This window comes from Prionailurus viverrinus, unplaced genomic scaffold, assembly GCF_022837055.1.
Source record: "Prionailurus viverrinus isolate Anna unplaced genomic scaffold, UM_Priviv_1.0 scaffold_55, whole genome shotgun sequence".
Classification (NCBI taxonomy): domain Eukaryota; kingdom Metazoa; phylum Chordata; class Mammalia; order Carnivora; family Felidae; genus Prionailurus; species Prionailurus viverrinus.
The window spans coordinates 454,513-479,527 of NW_025927617.1; the positions used below are offsets into that span (position 1 = coordinate 454,513).

At 36.8% G+C, this 25,015-nt stretch overlaps 1 long non-coding RNA gene across 6 annotated transcripts in view; it reads right to left on the minus strand.

Moving 5' to 3' along the window:
- Positions 1 to 3,975: 3,975 nt before the first annotated feature.
- The window catches only part of LOC125159655 (uncharacterized), a 138,404-nt gene continuing 117,364 nt past the window's right edge, over positions 3,976 to 25,015 (minus strand). For all 6 annotated transcript variants that reach the window (XR_007149876.1, XR_007149874.1, XR_007149872.1 and 3 more), the window contains 2 exons: positions 5,819 to 5,954; positions 3,976 to 5,110 (listed from right to left, as the gene is read on the minus strand). This is a non-coding gene — a long non-coding RNA (uncharacterized LOC125159655). The remainder of the gene's footprint in view (positions 5,111 to 5,818; positions 5,955 to 25,015) is intronic.

A 25,015-nucleotide genomic window follows, 5' to 3' on the forward strand; every position in this document is an offset into this window, starting at 1 on the left:
ACAAGATAATAGAAAACCTAAGTGACCTTGGGTATGCCAGTAACTCTTTAGATACACCAAAGGCACAGTCTATGAAAGAAATAGTTGATAAGCTAGACTTCATTAAATTAAAAATCTCTGCTTCGTGAAAGACAATGTCCCGAGATTGTCAGGACAAGCTACACATTGGGAGAAAATATTTGCTTAAGACATATCTGATAAAGAGCTGTTAATCTAGTATATACAATGAATTTTTAAAATTTTTTTTAATTTTTTTTTTGAGATATTTTATTTTAATTTACATCCAAATTAGCATATAGTGCAAAAATGATTTTAGGAGTACATTCCTTAATGCCCCTTACCCATTTAGGCCATCCCCCCCCCCCCCACAGCCCCTAAGAATTTTTAAAGTGGGTCAAAGTCCTTAACAGACACCTCACCAAAGAAAATATACAGATATGTTGTAAACATAAGGGAAATGTAAATTTAAAAACATCAATGAGATACCTCTACATACCTATGAGATGGCCAAATTCTGAAACATTGACAATACCATGTGCTGACAAGAATGTGGAACATCAGTAACTCTCCTTCATTGCTGGTAGAGATTCAAAATGGCTCTTACAAGAGTAAACAGACTCTTACCATACAATCCAGCAATCATGCTCTTTGATATTTACCCAAAAAAGTTGAAAACTTATGTCTACACAGTCTGCACATGAATGTTTATAGCAGTTGTATTCATAATTGCCCAGGTGGAAGTAAAAAAGACGTCCTTTAGTAGGTGAATGGATGAATAACCTGTGGTACATCCAGAAAATGGATGCATTTTAAAATGCACATAAGCACAATAGATGATGTAAAGCACTTGACAAAATCCAACACAAGTTCATGTTAAGGAATGGAAGATCACTTTCTCAACCGGATAATGGGTATTTAGGAATAATCTCCAGCTAAGAAACTTAATGTGTGTTTTTAAAAAAAATTTTTTTTAATGTTTATTTTTGAGAGAGGGAGAGACAGAGTGCAAGCTGGGGAGGGACAGAGAGAGAGAGAGGGAGACACAGAATCCAAAGCAGGCTCCAGGCTCCGAGCTGTCTGCACAGAGCCCAACGTGGGGCTTGAACTCACGAACTGTGAGATCATGACCTGAGCCGAAGTCAGACGCTCAACTGACTGAACCACCCAGGCTCCCCAAGAAACTTAATGTTTAATGACTCAATACTTTCCCCTTGAGATCAGGAGCAAGACATGAATGTCTGCTTTTACTACTTCTTTTTGACATTATACTAGAAATTTCATTCAGGTCATTCAAAGCAAGAAAAACAAATTGCATCTAGATTGGAAAGGAAGAAGAAAAATTGTATTCACAGATGAAATGATCTTGTATGTAGAAAATCCTAGGTAACCCACATAACATGATTAGATCTAATAAATGATTTCAGGAAGATTGCCAGATAGAAGAAAAAATAGAAAATAAGTTGTATTTCTGTATAGTAGCAATGAACAGTTTGAAAATGAAACTATGAAAATTCCATTTACAATAGTGCTGAAGTTTTGGGGTGATGGTGGGAGTTCGTGGGGTCCAGAGTCTACAACAGCCAAGGAAGAATTCTTGAAGATGTCTTTGGTACAAAAAGGTGATTTTATTAAAGCATGGGGACTGGACCCTTGGGCAGAAAGAAGTGCACTGGGGTTGTGAAGAGTGGTTCAGTATATACTTTGAGGTTGGAGGAGGTAAAGTCAAAAGGGAGGCCTCCAGAGGGACTTTGATATGCTAAAGAGGACTCTGAGATACCTGAGGCCTTGCTATTGTCAAGCTAAGGTTGTTTTTCCCTCTAGCAAAGCATTAAGACAGTAGGGAGTTCCTGGAGAAATGTTTTCCTCTGCCAGCCTCAATTATCTGTCAATGGGCTGCAGGTTGTAAGGAAATTTAATTTTACCTGCCATTTCCTTTTGCCTTTGTTTCCCCATATCACTATTGAGGGGTGATGTTGGGGCTCCAGAAAACTGAGCCTATAGGTTTCTGGAGATTAGACTACTGATAAGATTGCCTTTTTCTTGTAATTTACTAAGATACTTGCAAACTGATGGAGACCCATGGACAGTCAGGAGTGCCTGAGGAATATCACACATATCCCACCTAGGGTTGGGGGAAGTGTTTGCAGCCTGTCAGCTTACCTTATGTTTCCCCATCAATAGTATCCAAAAGAATAAAATACTTAGGCATAAATTGAACAAAAGAAGTGTGTAAGAGTTTTACACTGACAACTAGGAAAACCACATTACAAGAAATTTAAGAACTAAACACCTTGTTCATGAATTGGAAAAATTTGTAATGTTAAGATGGTGTCCTGGGTTGAACTATGTACCCCTAAAAGATATTATTAAATTCTAATCTCTGTTTCCTATGAATTTGATCTTATTTGGAAATAGGGGCTTTGCAAATGTCATCAAGTTAATATGAGGTTATTTTGGAGGAGGTTGGGGCTTTTATCCAATGGGACTGGTGTTCCTGTAAGGAGAGGACACAAAAGAAAGAGATATACAGGGAAAATGGCATATGATTACAAAGGAAGAGATTGATGTTTCTACACGATCAAGAACACTAAGGATTGCTAGCTACACTAAAAGCTTAGAGAAATATGGAAGAGCCTTCAGAAGAAGCACGGCTGTGAATATTTTGATTTCAGATTTCTGTCCTCCAGAATTGTGAGAGAATTAATTTCACTTGCTTTAAGCTGACAATTTCATTTCTGTCTTCTAGTCTCCAGAACTGTGGAAGAACCAGTTTTTCTTGTTTTAAGCTTTCCAGTGGTAGTTTGTTAGGCAGCTCTAGGAAATGAATACGATTGGCAGTACTCCCCAAATAGATCCAGAGATTTGGTACAGTCTCATCAATGTTCTAACTGGCTTTTTTTGTAGAAATTGGCAAGCTGATTCTAAAATTCACATGGAAATACAGCTACAGAATGGACAAAGCAATCTGAAAAAGGACTGCAGTGCAGAACTTACATTTTACTTTTTTAAAAGTTAGTACAAAAATCCAGTACATAAGAATAGTAATATTGTAAGGATAGACCTATAGGTTAGGTTACAAAGGCATATGGAAGGATAGAATTGAAAGTCCACAAATATATCTATATGATTAATTGATTTCCTGAAAAGGGTGTCAAGACAGTACAGTGGAGAACAATAATCTTTTCAACAAATAATATTGGGATATGTGGATATCCCCATTCCAAACACAAGAAGTTTGTCCAAGGATTTAACACTGCAAAAATGATGACAACATGAATCAAAGACCTAAATTTAAGAGCTGAAATAACCAAAGCAGTTGTACATCTTCGTGACCTTGGATTTGATATGATATGTAAAGTACAAGCAGCCAAAGACAACCTGTACATAAAATTCATCAAAATTAATAACTTTCATGCTTAAAGAGACACTGCCAAAAAAGTGAAATAAATTATAATAAAAAGAATAAAGTACTATGACTTCACTCATATGAGGACTTAGACAAAACAGATGAACATAAGGGAAGGGAAACAAAAATAATATAAAAATAGGCAAGGGGACAAAACAAGAGACTCATAAGTATGGAGAACAAACTGAAGGTTACTGGAGGGGTTGTGGGAGGGGGGATGGGTTAAGTGGGTAAGGGGCACTAAAAAATCTACTCCTGAAATCTTTGTTGCACTATATACTAATTTGGATGTAAATTTAAAAAAATAGAAAATAAAAAAAAAATAATGAAAGTGATCCCCTATTGATAAAAAAAAAAATTCTACAATGAAAAAAAAATAGAGTACTGATGCTTGGTACAATATGGATGAATTTGAAAATATTATGCAAATGATAGAAGTCAGACACAAAATGCCATTTATTATGTGATAGAGCAGAAGAGTAGTTTTCAGAGACTAGAAGGAATGATAAGTGGGTAGTGAAAAGGGTTAATTTTGTAGTATATGAATTATATCACAAATGTACAAAAGATGGAAATATATTTTTTATTAATACACAAGCAAATAGAAAAATAGCATCCATTTGTCATTAAGGAAATGGTGATTAAAATCACCATGACGTCACTAAACATCTTGAACGGCTGAATAAGAAAAACCAACATTTTAAAGTGCTGCTAAAGATACAGAATAAATGGAATTCCTATGCATTGCTTATCAAATGAGACAGGTACTTTGTAAAAGCAGTTTGTCAGTTTCTTATAAAATTAAATGTACATCTATTATATGGCCAAGCAGTTACTCTTAAAGGTATTTATCCAAGTTGAAATAATAATCTGTGTTCTAACATAGAACTGTGCATTAATGTTGTGCACCATCAAAACATAGTAGCTTTTTTTTTTTGTCAGCTCAAACTGGAAAAAAACCTGAATGACCCTCAAATAGAGTATTGGATGAATAAAATGTGCTACATCCATATAATGTAAAACTAAACAATAATGCAGAATGAACTATTGATACATGAGCAATATAGATGAATTTCAAATGGGTTTTGGTAGGTGAAAGAATCCATATTCAAAATTCCTATATACAGATGATGTTTTGGTAAAAGCAAAGTATAGTAACACAGAATAAGTTGTTTTCCTGAGGTTAAGTATGAGAGTAGACAAGTTATTTTCTTGGTTATAGAAGTTTTTGCTTCGTGTTGTTTAGATGAATCTATGCATTTTAAAATAACAGTATGCAGTAAGGAAAGGGTTTATTTGAGAGGCAGCCAAACGAGACAGGAGGGCAAGCCTCAAATCCAACTCCGCAAAGGTGGAGAGAACAAGTTTTTTATAACCATAGGAGTTGAGATTACATACATATTGAAGAAAAGAGTGGGGAAACTTGTGACTATTCATGAGGAAAGGTAGAACATGCTCATTGAGCAAACATATATGTAAATACATTCCTTGTTCACTTTGGGGTGGAAAGTTAACATCAAAATGAGGCAAAATTCAGTCCCTGATGTCAGGAGGTTATTTTAGGACAAGAAGAAGGAGCTACTTGCATGCTCTCAGAACTGGCATAAACTGAATGGAACTTTGCTTCTTCATAGGCTGGAACCTTATTAGTTGACCTTGAGTCCAGGCTTCTGCAGAGACAGCTAGTGGATTTATTGGTGGGTTCTGAAAAGATACAATGGCTGATTAGGGGGAAACAGTTCTCTGAAACACAAGTTTTAAATTTTCTGCTAGTTTGAACCTCATTAACCCTACGGGCACAGTTTCAGACATAATAACAGAATCAGGAAAGTTAAAGGGTTAAAAATCACATAAAATTAATTGCATTTCTATAGCTAATTACAGTGTGAAAAATTAACATAATTCCATGCATACAAAAGAAAATACCTAGGGATAAATTTAACCTGAGAGGTAAAATACATGTTCAGTGAAAACTGCAAAACTTTGCTGGAATACATTAGAGAACATGTAAATAAATGGCAAAACATCCTGTGTTCATGTAATGTAATACAGTGTTCTTAAGATGTTGGTGCAACCCATAGTGATCTACACATTCAATGCAATCTCAAAATCTGAACAGCATTTTATGCAGAAGTGAAAAAGCTAATCCAGAAATTCATATAAAATTGCTAGGGTTTCTGAATACCCAAATCAATCTTGAAAAAGAATAAAGTCGAAGGACTCCAGTTTTTATTTCAAAGCTTAATAGAATCTGGAATAGAATTGAGGTTCCAGAAATAAATCCATACATCTGTACCCAGTTGATTATTGATGAGGGTCCCAAGATGATTTACAGGAATGAACAGTCCCATCAACAAATAGTGCTTGGACAGCTGGATTTCCACATGCAAAGAAATGAAGATGGACTCCTACCTTCCACCTTCTACGGAATTAACTCAAAATGTATCAGCATCCCAAATACAAGAGTTAAATCTCTATAACTTTCAGTAGAAAATAGGAATAAATCTTCATGACCTTGGATTTGATGATAGAATCTTAAATGTGATTCCTAAAGCAGAAGCAAAAACAAATAATATATTCAATTTATCAAAAATTAATACTTTCATGCATCCAGAGACATTACCAAGAAAATAAAATGACAATATGCAGACGATGAGAAAATATTTACAAAGCATATATTAAATAAAGGTCTGGTATCAAGAATATGTTATGTATTTTTTAAAAACCTGGTCACATCTCAATAACAAATTGACAATTAAAATGCAAAATCTTGAAAAGACATTTTTTCAAAGAAAATGTACAAATGGACAAAAAACACATGAAAATTCTTCACATTAGACATAAGTGAAGTGCAGATCAGAACCACAGTGAGATCATTTCACATCCACTAGTTTGCTTGTAATTTAAAAAGCATGAAAGGGGCGCCAGGGTGGCTTGAAGTCGGTTAAGTGTCCGACTTCGGCTCAGGTCATGATCTCACCGTTCATGGGTGCAAGCCCCACGTGGGGTTCTGTGCTGACAGTTCAGAGCCTGGAGCCTGCTTTGGATTCTGTGTCTCCCTCTCTCTCTGCCCCTTCCCCACTCATGCTCTGCCTGTCTCACTCTCAAAAATGACTAAGTGTGAAAAATATTTTTAAGCATGAAGAATAGGGGCACGTGGGTGGCTCAGTCAGTTAAGCATCCGACTCTTACTTTTGGCTCAGGTCATGATCTCACAGTTCATGGGATAGAGCCCCACGTTGGGGCTCTGTGCTGATAGCGTGGAGTCTGCTTGGGATTCTTCCTCTCCTCTCTCTGCCCTTCCCCTGCTTGTGTGCTCTCTTTCAAAATAAACATGGTTTTTAAAAAGCATGAAAAATAATAAGTCTTGGCAAGAATGTGCATAAATTGAAATGTCAACATAACTGCTATTTAAAATGGTTTAGCCGCAGTAGAATACAGTGCAAATGTCCAAAGTAATAAAATTTTGGTATATGCATAAAATGGAGTATTATTCAGGCATGAAAAGTCATGAATTACTGATACATGCTATAGTGTCGATGAACTTAACAAAACATTATGTGAAGTGAATGAAAGTAGACACAAAGGTTGCATGTATGATTCCATACATACAGATAATTCCTTTGAAAAAGAATTTTGATTGGTAGCTGCCATGAGCTCGGAGAGGCAATGTGGAGAAACTGTTTAATGACTATAGTGTTTTGAGTGAGGTGAACATTTTGCAGGTAGATCATGTGAATGGGATTTAATGCTACTAAGCTGTTTACTTTAAAATTGTTACTTTGATGTTATATGGATTTCATATCAGGAAATTGTGTTTTAAAAAATGACCTGAGGGGGCGCCCGGGTGGCGCAGTCGGTTAAGCGTCCGACTTCAGCCAGGTCACGATCTCGCGGTCCGTGAGTTCGAGCCCCGCGTCAGGCTCTGGGCTGACGGCTCAGAGCCTGGAGCCTGTTTCCGATTCTGTGTCTCCCTCTCTCTCTGCCCCTCCCCCGTTCATGCTCTGTCTCTCTCTGTCCCAAAAAAAAAAAAAGACCTGACAAAATAGCCTAGTACCAAATTGTTCCACTGGTGAATTCTTTCAGAAATTAAAGAATTAATACCACTCTTCAACCTCTTTCAGAAAATAGAATTGAGAAAACACTCCAACTCATTTTGAGACATTTCCCTTGTACCAGTGTCAAACACAACCTATATATACACCTTATCTATAAATGCCAAAAACCTTAATAAAGTACTAGTAAATCAAATGTAGCAACATGTTAACAAACTCCACACCCTTTCACAATGTACAAAGCTCTACAAACTAAGAATAGAATGGAATTTCCTCAACAGGATGAAAAGCATTTGTGAAAAACAGCTAACATACTTACTGTGAAAAGTCTGTCTTCCCTTTGTTATCACAAATAAAACTATGATGCCACTCGTATTTAGCTTTGTGCTACAAGTTCTAGCCAGAGCAGTCAGGCAAGAAAAAAAATAAAATACACTGAAATTGGAATGGATGAAGTAAAGCTTTCTTAATCTCAGATGACGTGATCTTACATGTAGGAAGTCCTAAAGAATCTGCGTGAAAAACCAGTAGAGCTTGTAAGAAATTCAGCAAGGTTTCAGAACATTTGCAAAATACACAAAAGTCAGTTGTATTTTTATACAGTAGCTATGTACAATGCAAAAGGGAAAATAAGGAAACAATTCCATCTATAATATTAGCATAAAGAATAAAATAGGGTACATTTATTCAAGTAGGTGGGAGGCTTGTAAATTTAAGTCTATAAAACTTCGCTGAGAGAAATGAAAGAAAACCTAAACAAATGGAAAGGCATCCTGTGTTCATTTACTGGAAAGCATATTTTAGCATGTTGTCAGCCCTTAAAGTGATATACAGATTGAATGTAATCCTTATCAAAATCTCAACTGTCATTTTTATAGAAATGGAAAAGCTGATCCTAAAATAGATACAGAATTACAAAGGGCCCTGGATAGCCTAAACAATCTTGAGAAACACAAATCTAGATGATGGACACTTTCTTTTTTCAAACCTTACAACAAAGTTATAGTAATCTAAACAATGTGGTATTTTTATAAGGATAGACATATCAGCCAATGGAATAGAAAAGAGAGTCCAGAAATAACTCCCATACATCTATGGCTAATTGATTTTTAGAAGGTTGCCAAGATGATTCAATTATGAAAGAATAATCTCTTCAACAGATGGTCCTTCAACAACTGGAGAGCAACTTAGAAAAGAATGTAGTTGGACCTTTACTTCATACCCTTTACAAAAATGAACTCAAAATCAATGAAAAGCTAAATGTATGAGCTAACACTATAAAAACTTTAATAGAAAATATAGTTAAATTTTCCTGACCCTTAATTTGGCAGTTGATTCTTAGGTATAACACTGAAATTAAAATCACGAAAAGAAAATAAATTGGACTTCCATCAAACATAAACTTTTATACCATAGGACATTGTCAGGAAAGTGAAAAGACAACCCACAAAACTGGAAATACTTGGAAAAAATATATTTAAGAAAGTACTAGCATGTGGGGTGACTGGATGTCTCAATTGGTTAAGCATCTGACTTCAGCTCAGGTCATGATCTTGCGGTTCAGGGATTTGATCCCCACATCAGACTCTGTGCTGGTGGCTCAGAGCCTGGAGCCTGCTTGGGATTCTGTGTCTCCCTATCTGCTCCTCCCCCCTGCTTGCATTCTGTCTCTCAAAAATCAAATAAAAACAATTTTTTTTTAAAAAAGAAAGTACTAGCATGCAGAATATATAAAGAACACTTCCAATTAAAAAACAGAAACAAAACCCAATTTATAATGCACCAAGAGGGGCACCTGGGTGGTTTAGTTGGTTAAGCATCAGACTTTTGATCAGGTCATGATCTCACAGTGTGAGTTCAAACCCTTCTTCCAGTCCCATGTCAAATCCCACATCAAGCCCTACATCAGACTCCATGCTGACAGTGCAAAACCTGCTTGGGATTCTCCTTTCCCTCTCTGTTCCTCTGCTCTCTCTCTCTGTCTTCCTCTCTCTTTCACTCTCTCTCTCTCTCTCTCTCTCTCTCAAATAAACTCAAAACCAAATACACCAAGAGCTTAAATAAGACATTTCTCCAAAGTTGATACATCAGCAGCCATAAGTACATGAAAATATTTTGAACATTTTTATTTGAGAAATTCCATCCAATCTGTTGAGGGCCTCAATAGAACAAAAAGGCAAAGGAATTCTCTTTCCTGCTATCAGACATTGGAGTTCCTGGTTCTCAGGCTTCAGACTCCAGGACTTATAGCAGCACCTCTCTCCTCCCCTAGGCTTTCAATCTTGACTAAGTTACACCATTGGCTCCCCTAGTTCCCAGAACTTCAGACTCAGACTGAATTATACCACCAGATTTTCTGATTGTCCAGTTTACAGTCAGCAGATCGTGGGACTTAGCCTTCATAATTACATGATTTAATTCCTATAATAAATTTCTATAATATATGTATATGTATGTGTATGTGTGTGTGTGTATATATATATATACATCTCCCCTATTGGTTCTATTTCTATTTATCTGGAGAACCCTAACTAATACAGCTACTTTATGTGTGTGAAGTGAAGTAATAAGAAACAACAGTTTCTTTTCTTTTTTTCTTTGTTTTTATTTATTTATTGTCAAGTTAGCTAACTTGGCTTCAAGAATAGATTCCTGTGATTCATCACTTATATACAACACTCAATGCTCATCCCAACAAGTGCTCTCCTCAGTGCCCTTCACCCATCTTCCCCACTTCCCCAGCCCTCCACCCCCATCAACCCTCAGTCTGTTTTCTCTAAGAGTCTCTTAGGGCTTGCCCCCATCTCTGTATCTTATTTTTCCTTCCCTTTCTCTATGGTCATCTGTTAGGTTTCTCAGATTCCACATATGAGTGAAATCATACGATGTTTGTCTTTCTCTTATTTAAGCTTACCATAATACCCTCCAGTTGTATCCATGTTGTTGCAAATGGCAGTATTTCTTTTTCATTGCTGAATAGTATTCCATTGTGTATATATATCACATCTTCTTTATCCATTCATCAATTGATGGACATTTGGACTCTTTCCATAGTTTGGCTATTGTTGAGAGTGCTGCTATAAACATTGGGGTGCATGTGCCCCTATGAATCAGCACTCCTGTATCCTTTGGACAAATTCTGAGTAGTGCTATTGCTGGGGTGTAGGGTAATTCTTTTTTAATTTTTTTGAGGAACCTCCACACTTTTCCAGAGTGGCTGCACCAGTTTTCATTCCCACCAACAGTTTAGGAGTGTTCCCTTTTTTCCACATCCTTGCCAACATCTGTTGTTTCCTGAGTTGTTAATTTTAGCCACTCTGAGCAGCTTGTTTTTATTTGTATTTCCCTGAAGATGACTGATGTGGAACATCTTTTCATTGTGTCTGTTTGCCTTTGGATGTCTTCTTTGGAAAAGAGACTATTCATCTCTCCTGCCCATTTCTTCACTGGATTATTTGTTTTTTGGGTGTTGAGTTTGGTAAGTTCTTTATAGATTTTTGATTCTAACCCTTTATCCAATATGTTATTTGCAAATATCTTCTCCCATTTTGTTGGTTGCCTTTTAGTTTTGTTGATTGTTTCTTTTCTTGTGCAGAAGGTTTTTATTTTGATGACATCCCAATACTTCATTTGTGGTTTTACTTCCCTTACCTTCAGAGACATGTCAAATAAATTGCTGTGGCAAAGGTCCAAGAGGTTGCTGCCTGTTATCTCCTCGAGGATTTTGATGGCTTCCTATCTCACATTTAGGTCTTTCATCCATTTTGAGTTTATTTTTGTGTATGGTGTAAAAAAAGTGGTCCAGTTTCATTCTTATACATGTTGTTGTCCAGTTCTCCCAGCACCATTTGCTAAAGAGACTGTCTTTTTTTCCAATGGATACTCTTTCCTGGTTTGTTGAAGATTAGTTGGCCATATGTTTGTGGGTCCATTTCTGGGTTTTGTATTCTGTTGCATTGGCCTAGTGTCTGTTTTTGTGCCAATACCATACTGTCTCAATTACAGCTTTGTAATACAGGCTAAAGTCTGGGATTATGATGCCTCCAGCTTTGGTTTTCTTTTTAAACATTACTTTGGTTATTCATGGTCTTTTCTGGTTCCATACAAATTTTAAGATTGTTCTATTTCTGTGAAGAATGCTGGTGCTATTTTGATTGGGATTGCATTGCATCTGTAGATTGCTTTGGGTAGTATCGACATTTTGACAATATTTGTTCTTCTGATCCATGAGTATGGAATGTTTTTTGATTTCTTTGTGTCTTCAATTTCTTTCATAAACTTTCTATAGTTTTCAGCATACAGATCTTTTACCTCTTTGGTTAGGTTTATTCCTAGGTATTTTTATAGTTCTTGGTGCAATTCTAAATGCGATCGATACCTTGATATCTTTCTGTTGCTTCATTATTGGTGTATAGAAATGCAACTGATTTCTGTACATTAATTGTATATCCTGCGACTTTGCTGAATTCATGTATCAGCTCTACCAGTTTTTTTGGTGGAATCTTTCGGGTTTCCCATGTAGAGTATCGTGTCATCTGCGAAGAGTGAAAGTTTGACTTCTTTGCTAATTTGGATGCCTTGTGTTTCATTTTGTTGTCTGATTGCTGAGGCTAGGACTTCCAACACTATGTTAGACAACAGTGGTGAGAGTAGACATCTCTGTCGTGTTCCTGATCTCAGGAGGAAAGCTCTCTGTTGTCCCTTATTGAGGATGATATTAGCTGTGGGCTTTTCATATATGGCTTTTATGATGTTTAGGTGTGTTCCTTCTATCCCCACTTTCTTGAGGGTTTTAATTAAGAAAGGATGCTGTATTTTGTCAATTGTGTTTTCTGCTTCTATTGACAGGATCCTATGGTTCTTATCCTTTCTTCTATTAATGTGATGTATCACATTGATTGATTTGCAATTATTGACCCAACCCTGCAGCCCAGGAATGAATCCCACTTGATCATGGTGAATAATTCGTTTAATATACAGTTGAATTAGATTTGCTAGTATCTTGTTGAGAATATTTGCATGCATGTTCATTAGGGATATTGGCCTGTAATTCTCCTTATTAGTGGGGTCTTTGTCTGGATTGGGAATCAAGGTAATGCTGACTTCCTAGAGTGAGTCTGGAAGCTTTTTTTCCATTTATATTTTTTGAAAAAACTTGAGGAGAATAGGAGTTGACTGCTTTAAATGTCTGGTAGAATTCCCCAGGGAAGCCATCTAGTCCAGGATTCTTACTTGGGAGTTTTTTGATAACTGATTCAGTTTCTTCACTGGATATGGGTGTATTCAAATTTTCTATTTCTTCCCATTTGAGTTTTGGTAGTGTGTGAGTGTCTAGGAATTTGCCCATTTCTTCCAGATTGTCCAGTTTGTTGACATATGATTTTTCATAGTGTTGTCTAATAATTGTATTTCTTTGGTGTTAGTTGTCATCTCTCCTCTTTCATTTGTGATTTTATCTATTTGGGTACTCTCTTCTTTTCAAGAAGTCTAGTTAGGGGTTTAACAATTTGGTTTATTCTTTCAAAAAGGCAGCTCTTAGATTCATTGATCTACTTTTTTTTTTTTTAGATTCTATATTGTTTATTTCTGCTCTAATCATTATTATTTCTTTTCTTTTGGCTTTGTGCTTTCTTTGCTGCTGCCCTTCTGGTTCCTTTAGGTGTGAGGTTAGGTTGTATATTTGGGACCTTTCTTGCTTCTTGAGATAGGCCTGAATGGCAATGTATTTTCCTCTTAGGACTGCCTTTGCTGTATCCCACAGGGTTTGGACTGTTGTGTTTTCATTTTTATTTGCTTCCATATATTTTTAAATTTCTTCTTTAATTTCTTGGTTAACCCATTCATTCTTTAGTAGGATATTCCTTAACCTCCATGTATTTGGGACTTTCCAAATTTTTTCTCGTGGTTGATTTCAAGTTTCATAGTGCTGTGATCTGAAAATATGCATGGTATGATCTCAATTCTTATATTTATTGAGGGCTGTTTTCTGACCCAATGTGTAATCTATTTTAGAGAATGTTCCATGTACACTTGAGAAGAATGTGTATTCTGCTGCTTTTGGATGAAAAGTTCTTAATATATCTGTTAAGTCCATTTGGTCCAATGTGTCATTCAGAGCCATTGTTTCCTTATTGATTTTCTTCCGCCGATGATCTGTGCATTGCTATGAGTGGAGTATTAAGGTCCCCTACAATCATGGTATTATTATCTATACATTTATTTATGTCTGTGATTGATTTATATATTTGGTTATTCCATGTTGGGGGCATAAACATGTATAATTGTTAGCTCTTCTTGATGGATAGGCCACTTAATTATGATACAGTGCCCTTCATCTCTTGTTACAGTCTTTTTAAAGAATATAGTTTGTCTGATGTAAGTATGGCTACTCTACCTTTCTTTTGATGTCTGGTAGCATATTAGGTGGTTCACCATCCCCTCACTTTCAATGTGCAGGTGTCCTCAGGTCTAAAATGAATCTCTTGTAGGCAGCATATACATGGATCTTTTTTTTTTTTTCTTTTTAACCCATTCTCATACCCTATGTCTTTTTATTGGGGCATTTAGTCCATTTACATTCAGAGTGCTTATTGAAAGATGTGGATTTAGTGTCATTGTGATATCTGTAGGTTTCATGCTTGTGGTGGTGTTTCTGGTTCTTTGTTATCTTTGCTGCTTTCCAGTCACGGAGTCCCTCTTAGAATTTCCTGCATGAACTCCTTTAGTTTTTGTGTTGGAAAACCTTTATCTCTCCTTCTATTCTGAATGATAGCCTTGCTGGATAAGGGATTCTTGGCTGCATATTTTTCCTGTTCAGCACATTGAATGTTTCCTGACACTTCCTTCTGGCCTTCCAAGTTTCAATGGACAGGTCTGCTACTACCCTTATGTGTCCACCCTTGTGGTTTAATACCTGTTTGTCCCTAACTGCTTTCATAATTCTGTCTTCATCTTTGTATTTTGCCAGTTTCACAATATGTTGTGGTGTTTACCTGTTCTTGTTGATTTTGAAGGGAGTTCTCTGTGCCTCTTGGACTTGGATGCCTGTTTCCTTCCCCAGATTAGAGACATTCTCAGCTATCATTTGTTCAAATAAACCTTCTCTCTTCTGGAATTCCTATGATATAGGTATTATTTCATTTCATTGAATCACTTAGGTCTTGAATTCTCTCCTTATGGTCTAGTCATTTATTTTCCCTCTTTTTTTCATCATTTTCCATAATTTTATCTTTGATTTCACCTATTCTCTCCTCCATCCTCACTGTCACTGCATCTAGTTTATTATTTTCCATCTCATTTATAGCATTCCTTAATTCATTGTGACTATTTCTTAGGTCTCTGATCTCTGTAGTAATAGATTCTCTGCTGTCTTCTATGCTTTTTTTTTTTTTTTTTAAAGCCAGGCTATTAGTCTTTTGACTGTTATTCTAAATTCTTTTTCAGATATATTGTTTGTCTCTGTTTTGAGCAATTCTCTGGCTGTCATTTCTTCCTGGAATTTCTTTTGAGGAGAATTCTTCTGAAGAAACAACACTTTCAAATTTACATGTCAGAGCTTAGAATGCTCAAATTAATTTTGGAAGACTGATTTTTAAGCATTAGATTAAAATTCTCATTTCTCTTTCATAATATTTTCAAATGTTAACCTTAAAAGGTTAGAGCAATTATAATTAGAAAACTTTACCTGTAGAGCAATTATAACTCACTCTGGCAAATTTATTTGAGAACCAGTTTATAACCACTTATCGGTGTTCTTAAGTTGGGCTATATTTATGATACTTTATTCCAAAAATAAAATATTTTCTCATATATTCAGAAGTGTCTGTCATCAAGATTTTTTGTAGGCTAATGGAAACAAAATTAATGTTTGTTGTGTTTTTTACTATCACAATATTAGCTACGGCAATTGTAAAAGAGTAAATTGCAGCTAGTAGTAAAAACATGGGAAAGAAAGTAATCTATTTTATATACATACAGAATTCATAGTAATTTGTTATCTTCTTAAGTCTGAGAAATATCATGCCTAGGTAACATGATATTTCTCTCGGTCCCTGTCATTTTTTAAATTTTAACCTCTCTTGGTCCTGTCATTTTCTAAATTTTAATTTAAAAATTTTAAAATTATTTCAGCAACCTAAATGAACTTGGAAATATATTCTTCCCCATTTATTTTTCCAGATGAGAATGCAGCCCAGCTAACACCTTGGTTACAGTCTCGTGAGACCCTAAACAGAGGATACAAATAAACTGTCACAAATCCTTGGCCTGCAGAAAAGACGATGTAATAAATGTATTTTATTTAAAGCTGTTAAGTTTGTGGCAATTTTTAGACAAATGTAGAAAACACATACAAAGCTTAATATGAGTCTTGGTTCTCTGTAAGTCACCTATCTTTCAAAAAAATATTTTCCCAAGGTAAATATTTTCTTTAAGTTTGTTTACTTAGAGAAGGGTGAGGGGCACAGAGAGAGGGAGAGAATCTCAAGCAGGCCCTGTACTGACAGCACGGAGCCCAGTGCAGAGCTCGATCTCACAGCCATGAGAATCTGACTTGAGTCAAAATCAGGACTCAGACGCTTAACCAACTGAGCCACCCAGGAGCCCCCACCCAAGGTAAATATTTAATTCTGATTTACCCTCTAGAGAACCAGTGAATTCCCATGGCATACAATGGGAAGAGGCTATTTTGTCTTGAATGACATTTTAAAAATATTAACATACCTACAAAGACCTGTATATCATTGAAGACTGTCTTCATATTAAGTGGCATGGGAAGTTGTTATATAAATAAGCCAAAAAGTAAATAAATAAGCCAAAGATGGCTCTTGTATATTGGCCCTATATTGTTTTCTTCTTCACAGCAGGCCCACCAGTGACAAACTCAATTTTTTACACATTTTACAAATTTGTACAATTTTTAACAAATGTAGACATTGTATACATTTACTTTAAATGTAGCCCCTATAAGGATTTGCTTAGCCATTTTGGGTTTGCCTGGTTTGCATGCTTTATAAAGCTGTACTTGTAAATCTGCTGGTGACAAGGTAAATTCTGGTGCTATAAATGACCTCAAGCCCCTGTTGCCTTGTGGAGCTCCCTGACCCAGAGTCCCCATCTTGCTGCTGAGTGATACCACCTAGACAGTAAGACCCTTTCTTATTTCCCTTCTTTCACTGAAGTTTCTTTGCCTCCTCGTCTTCTAAGTTGTGAGACTCTGTAAGGTCCCATGCTGTAAGGAATTCCCCCATCCCCTGTTCTTCACACAAATTTATTAAAGTACCATCTGAATAAAACTCATGGTATGCTACTGCCACCTGGTGGTCACATTTTTCCTAGGCCAGGTCAGAAATTTCCAAATTCACTACAAAAAACTGGCCCTCACCTTATATATTTCTCTCATTTTCTTTAGAGATCATTTCAGAGATATAACAGACAACCTGTCAAGAACTATATCTAGAATCCATTTTAATAGGCTTTTACCTTTTCTAATATTTGATTAGCACTGGAAAAGATTATCATCTAATATATTTTTCAGGACTGCTCTTAAAAGTTTAATCTTTTTGGGGCGCCTGGGTGGCGCAGTCGGTTAAGCGTCCGACTTCAGCCAGGTCACGATCTCGCGGTTCGGGAGTTCTAGCCCCGCGTCAGGCTCTGGGCTGATGGCTCAGAGCCTGGAGCCTGTTTCCGATTCTGTGTCTCCCTCTCTCTCTGCCCCTCCCCCGTTCATGCTCTGTCTCTCTCTGTCCCAAAAATAAATTAAAAAAAACGTTGAAAAAAAAATTTTTTTTAAAAAAAGTTTAATCTTTTTGAGGTTAGAATGGGAGAGAGCCAAAGCATAAGAGACTGTTAAAAACTGAGAACAAACTGAGGGTTGATGGGGGGTGGGAGGGAGGGGAGGGTGGGTGATGGGTATTGAGGAGGGCACCTTTTGGGATGGGCACTGGGTGTTGTATGGAAACCAATTTGTCAATAAATTTCATAAAAAAAAATAAAAATTAAAAAAAAAAGTTTAATCTTTTTTTATGAGAGAGTTTATGAGCTATCTACTGGTGTAACAAATTGCCCCAAAATGTAGTGGATAAAAACAACAAACATTAATTGCACAGTTTTGTAGGGGTTAGAAATTTGGGTGTAGCTTAGTTAATAGTTCTGGCACAGAGGCTCTCAGGATACTGGGGATAAGGAGTCTGCTGTGACTACAATTATCTGAAGGTTTGACTGGGTTGTAGGATTAATTTTTAAGATTTCTCAATCACATTGCTTTGGGTAGAAATACTACATTCCTTCTGTGTGGGCCTCAGCATGTGCACTTGGCTTTCCCAATAGTGAATAATCCAAGAGAGCAGAAGGAAAAAAGATGCTTTTTGTGACATAGTCCTTTTGAGTCATGTACCATCCCTTCCACTTTTTTCTATTTATTATGATTGAGTCACAAAATGCAACCCACATTTATAGAATGATAGACTTTACCATTTAAAGAATGAGGGGTGCCTGGGTGGCTCAGTTGGTTAAGTGTCCGGCTTCAGCTCACGTCATGATTTCACGATTCGTGAGTTCGAACCTTGCATCAGGCTCTGTGCTGACAGCTCAGAGCCTGGACCCTGCTTCAAATTCTGTGTCTCCCTCTCTGTCTGCCCCTCTTCTCACACTCTGTCTCTCTCTGTCTCTCAAAAATGAATAAACATTAACAATTTTTTTTAATTTAAAGAATGAATACTAGAGAGTTTGTAGACGTATTTTTAAACCATTATAGGAGAGATGTCAGCAATTGTGACAGTAAAAGACTCATAATCTTACCTCTCCACAAAACCAATGAACAAATGGACAAAAATAGTCAAAATCAACTTTTTTTTTTGATCTCTGGAAGTTAACCAAAGTCTTGAATCAACCTGGGCAATGCTTATTCCAAAAACTGTAATTGATTCTCAATGAGAACCGCAAATTGTGCCATTTTAATTTATCTCAGTATTATTCTCCAATCCTTGGCTAGTAGTGAAAATACCAGCCTAGATGCCTGGAACTGACATTATAAATAAATGTAATTAATTATTTGTTTTTACCTGTCTTATGGCTACCTGGGAGACTGATTCAGAATTTTATCTTTATTAAGATATCTTTAACTCAGAACTGATCTAGTGATAAAGATGTTTCTCAGGAGGCATTTATGGAAAATATGTGTAAGATAATGTCTTAGGTGTCTGCTACCTGAAGCAATGGGAACAGGGCATATAATACATTAACAAAACAGTTTGAGAGGTAAGGCTGGGGAATGATGTGTCTGAAAGGGCTTTGAAAACCTCTGTGAAATTTCTGGAAATCTAAAAGGCCACATGCTTACTCATGGCTGTGTGTATATGTAGAAAAAATCTGAGTAGACCCTAAGTCTCTCACTTTCTACTTCTGTGAGTGAAATGATGGTATTTAGACTCTACCATGTAAAGGATGAATATTAGACAACTGGTAGATGTATTTTTGAACCATTATAGTAATGTTGTCAGCAATAATGACAGAGTAAAATACTCAAAATTTGATGTCCTCCCCATAAATTCAGTGAACAAATAGACAAAAACTGTCAGAATCAACATTTTTTAGAACTCTGGAAATTAACCAAAGGCTTGAATCAACTTGGGCACTACTTATTCCAAAAGGGGTAGCTATGGAGGCAAGAAATGAAGACAAAGGCAGAAGTGTAAACTGTCTGGACTCAGTTTTGGAGATGTGCCCCAACACAGAGCCCATGGTCAAAGATGAAGATTTTTTGTCTTCAAATGTTTAAGGAAATCTCTGTGCAATTATTAGGGGACAGAATAGAGACTTCAGAAGCCAAAATAACAAGGAGTACGGGATTAGTGTTAAAGTCTCTAAATAGGGTGGGAGGGGGGAATTGGATGACAGTGATCAAAAGGTACAAATTTACAGTTATAAATACTGAAGATGTACAACACAGTGACTATAGTTAATACTGCTGTATAGTATATTTCAAAGTTGTTAAGAGTAGATCCTAATGTTACCAAGTCCAGGCTCATTCTGCTCACTGCATTGACAGGCCTGTAAGTCATGAGGCAGGATTTGGGATATGGAAAGTGACTATTCAGTAAGCCATCAAACCAAGGAGATTACAGACTGTTGTCCCAAAGAACCATCTCCCCTTGACATAAAATTCAAGTTTCTTTTATGTTAGCAAAAGGGGAAAGCAGGAGAGGCTAGGGGTCAAAAGGTTACTGATGTCTGTAGACACCCCAGGAAGGTCATGTAACTTCTTTGTCCTTGGTCAGTTGAACTTTGTGTATAGAAATCTGGTCATGTCATTACTGTAAATTTTAAACATAGCATAGTCATTTTGTACATACTTCTTTATCTCCTTGGATAAGGTAGATTTTAAGTAAAAAGCAGTTTTTGCAAATCTTACCTGTAACATGCATATGTTCAGGCCTAAGCTGAAGCTTCTAAGCTATAGGTAACAGCAGCAAAGGAAATAGAAGCTGCAAGGAGCCATACATGTTAAATTTCCTCCCTGTTACACTAAAAGTTCTTATCACAAGAAAAGAAACCATTTTTTTCTTTTTTTATTATCTATATGAAATAATGGATGTTAACTAAACTTATTGTAGTGATTATTTCACAGTATGCGTAAGTCAAAACATTATGCTGTATACCTTAAACTTATACCATGCTGTATGGCAATTATAGCGCAATAAAACTGGGAAAAAAAATTTCCCTTTGAGAATAAAAAGGTCATTTAAGGGGAGTTCAGGGAAGATGGTGGAGTAGGAAGATCCTGAGCTCACTGTCTCCCATGTGCACACTGAGATAACAGCTACATCCGTGAAAGTGACTAGACTCTGAAAATAACCTGAAGACTGGTAAAACAGACCTTCCACGGTTAATTGTAGAAAGGAGGCCACATCAAAAAAGCTAGGAGGGGCAGAGATGTGGTTGGGAAACAAACCCCTAACAAGACTAGTCACAAACAGGAGGAACACCACAAGAACAAAGAAGCAAGAAGATCAAATCCCGTACCAGTCACCCTAGGCACTGGGGACTTACACTCAGAAGATGAATCCCCATAACATCTGGCTTTGAAAACCAGTGGGGCAAACCCCATTGAGTTTGAGCCCCACATTAGACTGTGCTGACAGCTCAGAGCCTGGGGCCTGCTTCAGATTCTGTGTCTCCCTCTCTCTCTCTGCCCCTCCCCTGCTCAAGCTCTGTCTCTCAAAAATAAATAAAACATTAAAAAACTTTTAGAATGTATTCAGATTTAAGGAACCATCAACTTAATATAGACTGCTACACATATTTTGTTATATATGAGCCTAATGGTAACCACAAATCAAAAACCTATAATACATACACAAAAAAAAGAATGGAATCCAAGTATAATAAAGCTGTCATCCACAAGAGAGCAAGAGAAGAAGAAAGGAAGAAAGAACAACTATAAAAATATCCAAAACAATTAACAAAATGCCAGTAAATACATGCTATGAGTTATTTTAATGCAAATGGTCTAAATACTCCAATCAAAAGACATAGAATAATGGAATGGATTAAAAAAAGAGCGTGTGAAGATGGTGGGGGAGTAGGAGGACACTAGGCTTATCTTGTCTCACAAATACAACTAGATAACTATCAAATCACCCTAATTATCCCAGAAATCAACCTGAAGACTGACAGAAGGAACTGCATAACTAAAAGGACAGAAGAGGTCACATTGAAGAAAGTAGGAAGTGTGGAGACTTGGTTTAGGAGAGAAACCCATCATGGGTGCTGTGGAGGAGAGGGAGCCATGGTTGTGGAGAGGAGTAAGAAAGCACACATGGGAACACATAAGGAGAAGGTTTCCCCCAAAGACATTGGCTGGGAAAAAAAGAGGGGCTGATTTCCTGAGTTCTTGTAACTAGCAGGGTTTAAAGCCTTGAGTTTTAAAGGTCAGCAGGCTTGGCTGGGATAGAGCCCTGAGGGCAAGGCCCTGTCCTGGAAGGAAGGCAAGCAAACCACCTGGGGGTAGACTGCATGGAAACAGTGATCTGAAGAATGCCTGGGGCACACAGGGAGTAGATTATTTGCTCTTATCCCAGTGCATTCCTAAGAGGCAGTGTTTACAGAGACACCTCTCCAGGGACAAAGGAGCTGGGTGTTGCCATTTCTCTCCCCCCACCCTTCAACATTAACACAGAGCCCTCTGTGTGAAGCAGCACAGTGCCAATACTGGCTGCCTAACTTGCTTACACCAAACCCATATCCCTGCACTCTGGTGGGACTGTCCTCAACCAAGCTTGCTTCAGACCCAGTGTGACAGGACCCTTCCCCAGAAGACCAGCACAAGCCCCTGACCACAACACATTTCCCTACTAAAGAGTTCTGCATGGCTTTAGTTCTAGTGGAAGTAGTATCAGGTCTCATTTCACAAGCAGACCAGAGCACATCTAGTTAAAACTTGCCACAGTAAACCAAGGACTGCCCACTACAGGCAAGGAGAGCCTATGCAGATGACTGGACTGAAGGATAGAGCAAACAAAACACAACACCAGAGTGCACACAGACACTAGAGACACTCTCTGAAGCACCAGGACCTGGACACTACAGGATCTCTAAATAAAGCCATTATTTTCAGGAGCAGGAAACATAACTCGCTTTTCTAACACAAGATGCCAAGATGGAAAAATTCACCCCAAATGAAAGAAGAAGATAAGGTCATGGCCAGAGATCTAAGCAAAACAGATACAAGTAACATGCCTGATGGGGAATTTAAAGCATAACGATATTCACTAGGCTTGAGAAAGAATGGAAGACATCAGGGAAACCCTTACCACAGAGATAAAAAAGTTAAAAAAAGAATCAGTCAGAAATGAGTGCAAAAAAAAAAAAAAAAGGACTGGAAACATAATTCAATGAACAGCAGGCTAGAGAAGCAGAGGAATGAATTATTGACCTAGTAAACAATATAATGGAAAATAATGAACCTGAACAAAAGAGAGAAAAAAGAATTATAGACCATGAGAATTGACTTAGGGAACACAGGGATTCCATCAAACATAGTAACATTCATATTTTAGGAGTCCCAAAAGAAAAGAGAGAGAAGAGGGAGCAGAAAACTTATTTGAGGAAATTGTAACTGAAAATTTCCCTAATCTGGGGAAGGAAACACATAGAGATCTAGGAGGCACAGAGAACTCCTCAGTATCAACAAAAGTGGGGTGCCGGGGTGGCTCAGTCGGTTAAGCATCTGACTTCAGCTCAGGTCATGATATAGTTCATGAGTTCAAGCCCCACATCGGGCTCTATGCTCTCAGCTCAGAGCCTGGAGCCTACTTTAGATTCTGTGCCTCCCTCTCTCTCTGCCCCTATCCCACTCATGCTCTCTCTCTCCCTCCCTCTCAAAAATAAAAACAGTAAAAAAAATTTAAAAATATCAACACAGGTATGCCAACACCAAAAACTATTGGAATTAAATTGGCAAAATATAGTGATAAAGAAAAAAAAGTCTTAAAAGCAGCAAGAGAAAAGAAGTCCTTAACTTACAAGGGAAGACTTATAAAACTAGCTAGGGATTTCTCAACATAAACAGGGATTTCTGTCAAAGCCAGAAGTCAGTGACATGATACATTCAAAGTGCTGAATCAGAAAAATCTACAGACAATATTCAGCAAGGCTATCATTCAGAATACAAGGAGAGATAAGGAGTTTCCCAGACAAAAACTACAAGAATTCATGACCACTAAACCAGCCCTGCAAGAAATATTAAAGGGAACTTCATTGAGTGGAACTGAATGACCAAAAATGACAAAGGATCAGAGAAAATCTCCTGAAGCAACATCAACAACAACAACAAAAACAAGTAGCAACATAGCTCTAAATACATATCTATCAATAATTACCCTGAATGTAAATGGACTAAATGTGCCAATCAAAGGACATAGGGTTTTAGAATGGATAAAAAACAAGACCCATCTATATGCTGCCTACAAGAGACTCTTTTTAGACCTAAAGACACCTGCAGATTGAAAGGGGATGGAGAAAAATTTATCACGCAAAAGAATGTCAAAAGAAAACCAGAGTAGCAATACTCATATTGGACAAATTAGAATTTAAAACAAAGACTGTAACAAGAGATTTTTTAAAAAGCCACTATAATATACTAAACTGGACAATCCAACAAAAAGGTCTAACAATTGTAAATATGTATGTACCCAACATGAAAGCATCTAAATATATAAAATGATTAATAACAAGCATAAAGGAACTCATTCATAATACAATAATAGTAGGTGACTTTAACACCCTACTATCGTCAATAGACAGATCATCTGAATGGAAAATCTTTGAATTTTCCAGGAAACAGTATCTTTGAATGACACACAGGACCAGATGGACTTAACAGGTGTATTCAGAACATGCCATCCTAGAACAGAAGAATACACATTCTTTTCAAGTGCACAGGGGACATTTTCCAGAATACATCACATATTAGGTCACAAATCAGACCTCAAAAAATACAAAAAGATTAAGATCATACCATGCATGTTTTCTGACTAGAGCACTATGAAACTTGAAGTCAACCAGAAGAAAAAATTTGGAAAGACCACAAATACATGAAAGTTAAAGAACATGCTACTAAAGAATAAATGGGTCAACCAGGAAATCAAAGAAGAAAGTTTAAAAATACATGGAAACAAATTAAAGTAAAAACACAGTGGCCAAAACCTGTGGGATGTAGCAAAAGCAGTCTAAAGAGGGAAGTATATAGCAATACAGAAGTAACTCAAGAAACAAGAAAAAAATCTCAGAAAACAACCTAACCCTACACCTAAAGGAGCTAGATAAAGAACAACAAACTAAGTGTAAAGCCAGCAGAAGAAAGGAAACAATAAAGATTAGAGTAGAAATAAATGATATAGAAACTAAAAACAATAGAACAGATCAATGAAACCAGGAGCTGGTACATAGAAAAAATTAATAAAATTGATAAACATTTAGCTAGACTTATCAGCAAGAAAAGAGAAAGGACCCAAATAATAAAATCATAAATGAGAGAGGAGAAAGAACAACTAGCGCCACAGAAATACAAAAAAAAAATTAGAATATTATGGAAAACTATATGCCAACAAATTGGACAACCTGGAATAAATGGATAAATTCAAGACACATAAAATACCTAAAGTGAAATAGGAAGAAGTAGAAAATTTGAAGAGACTGATAATTGGCAAAGAAATTGAATCAGTAATACCAAATCTCCCTGTAAACAAAGTCTAGGGCCAGAAGGCTTCACAGGTGAATTCTACCAAATATTTCAAGAACAGTAACTATTCTCAAACTATTCCCCAAAATAGGTAAGGAGGTAAAATTCTGAATTCATCTATATGGCCAGCATTACCCTGATACCAAAACCAGATAAAAACGTGCCTAGCTGGCTGTGTTGGAAGAGCATGCAACTCTTGATCTCAGGGTCATGAGTTTGAGCCCATGTTGGGTGTAGAGAGTACTAAAAACAACAACAACAGCAACAACAACAACAAACAGATAAAGTCTCCACTAAAAAAAAGAACTACAACCA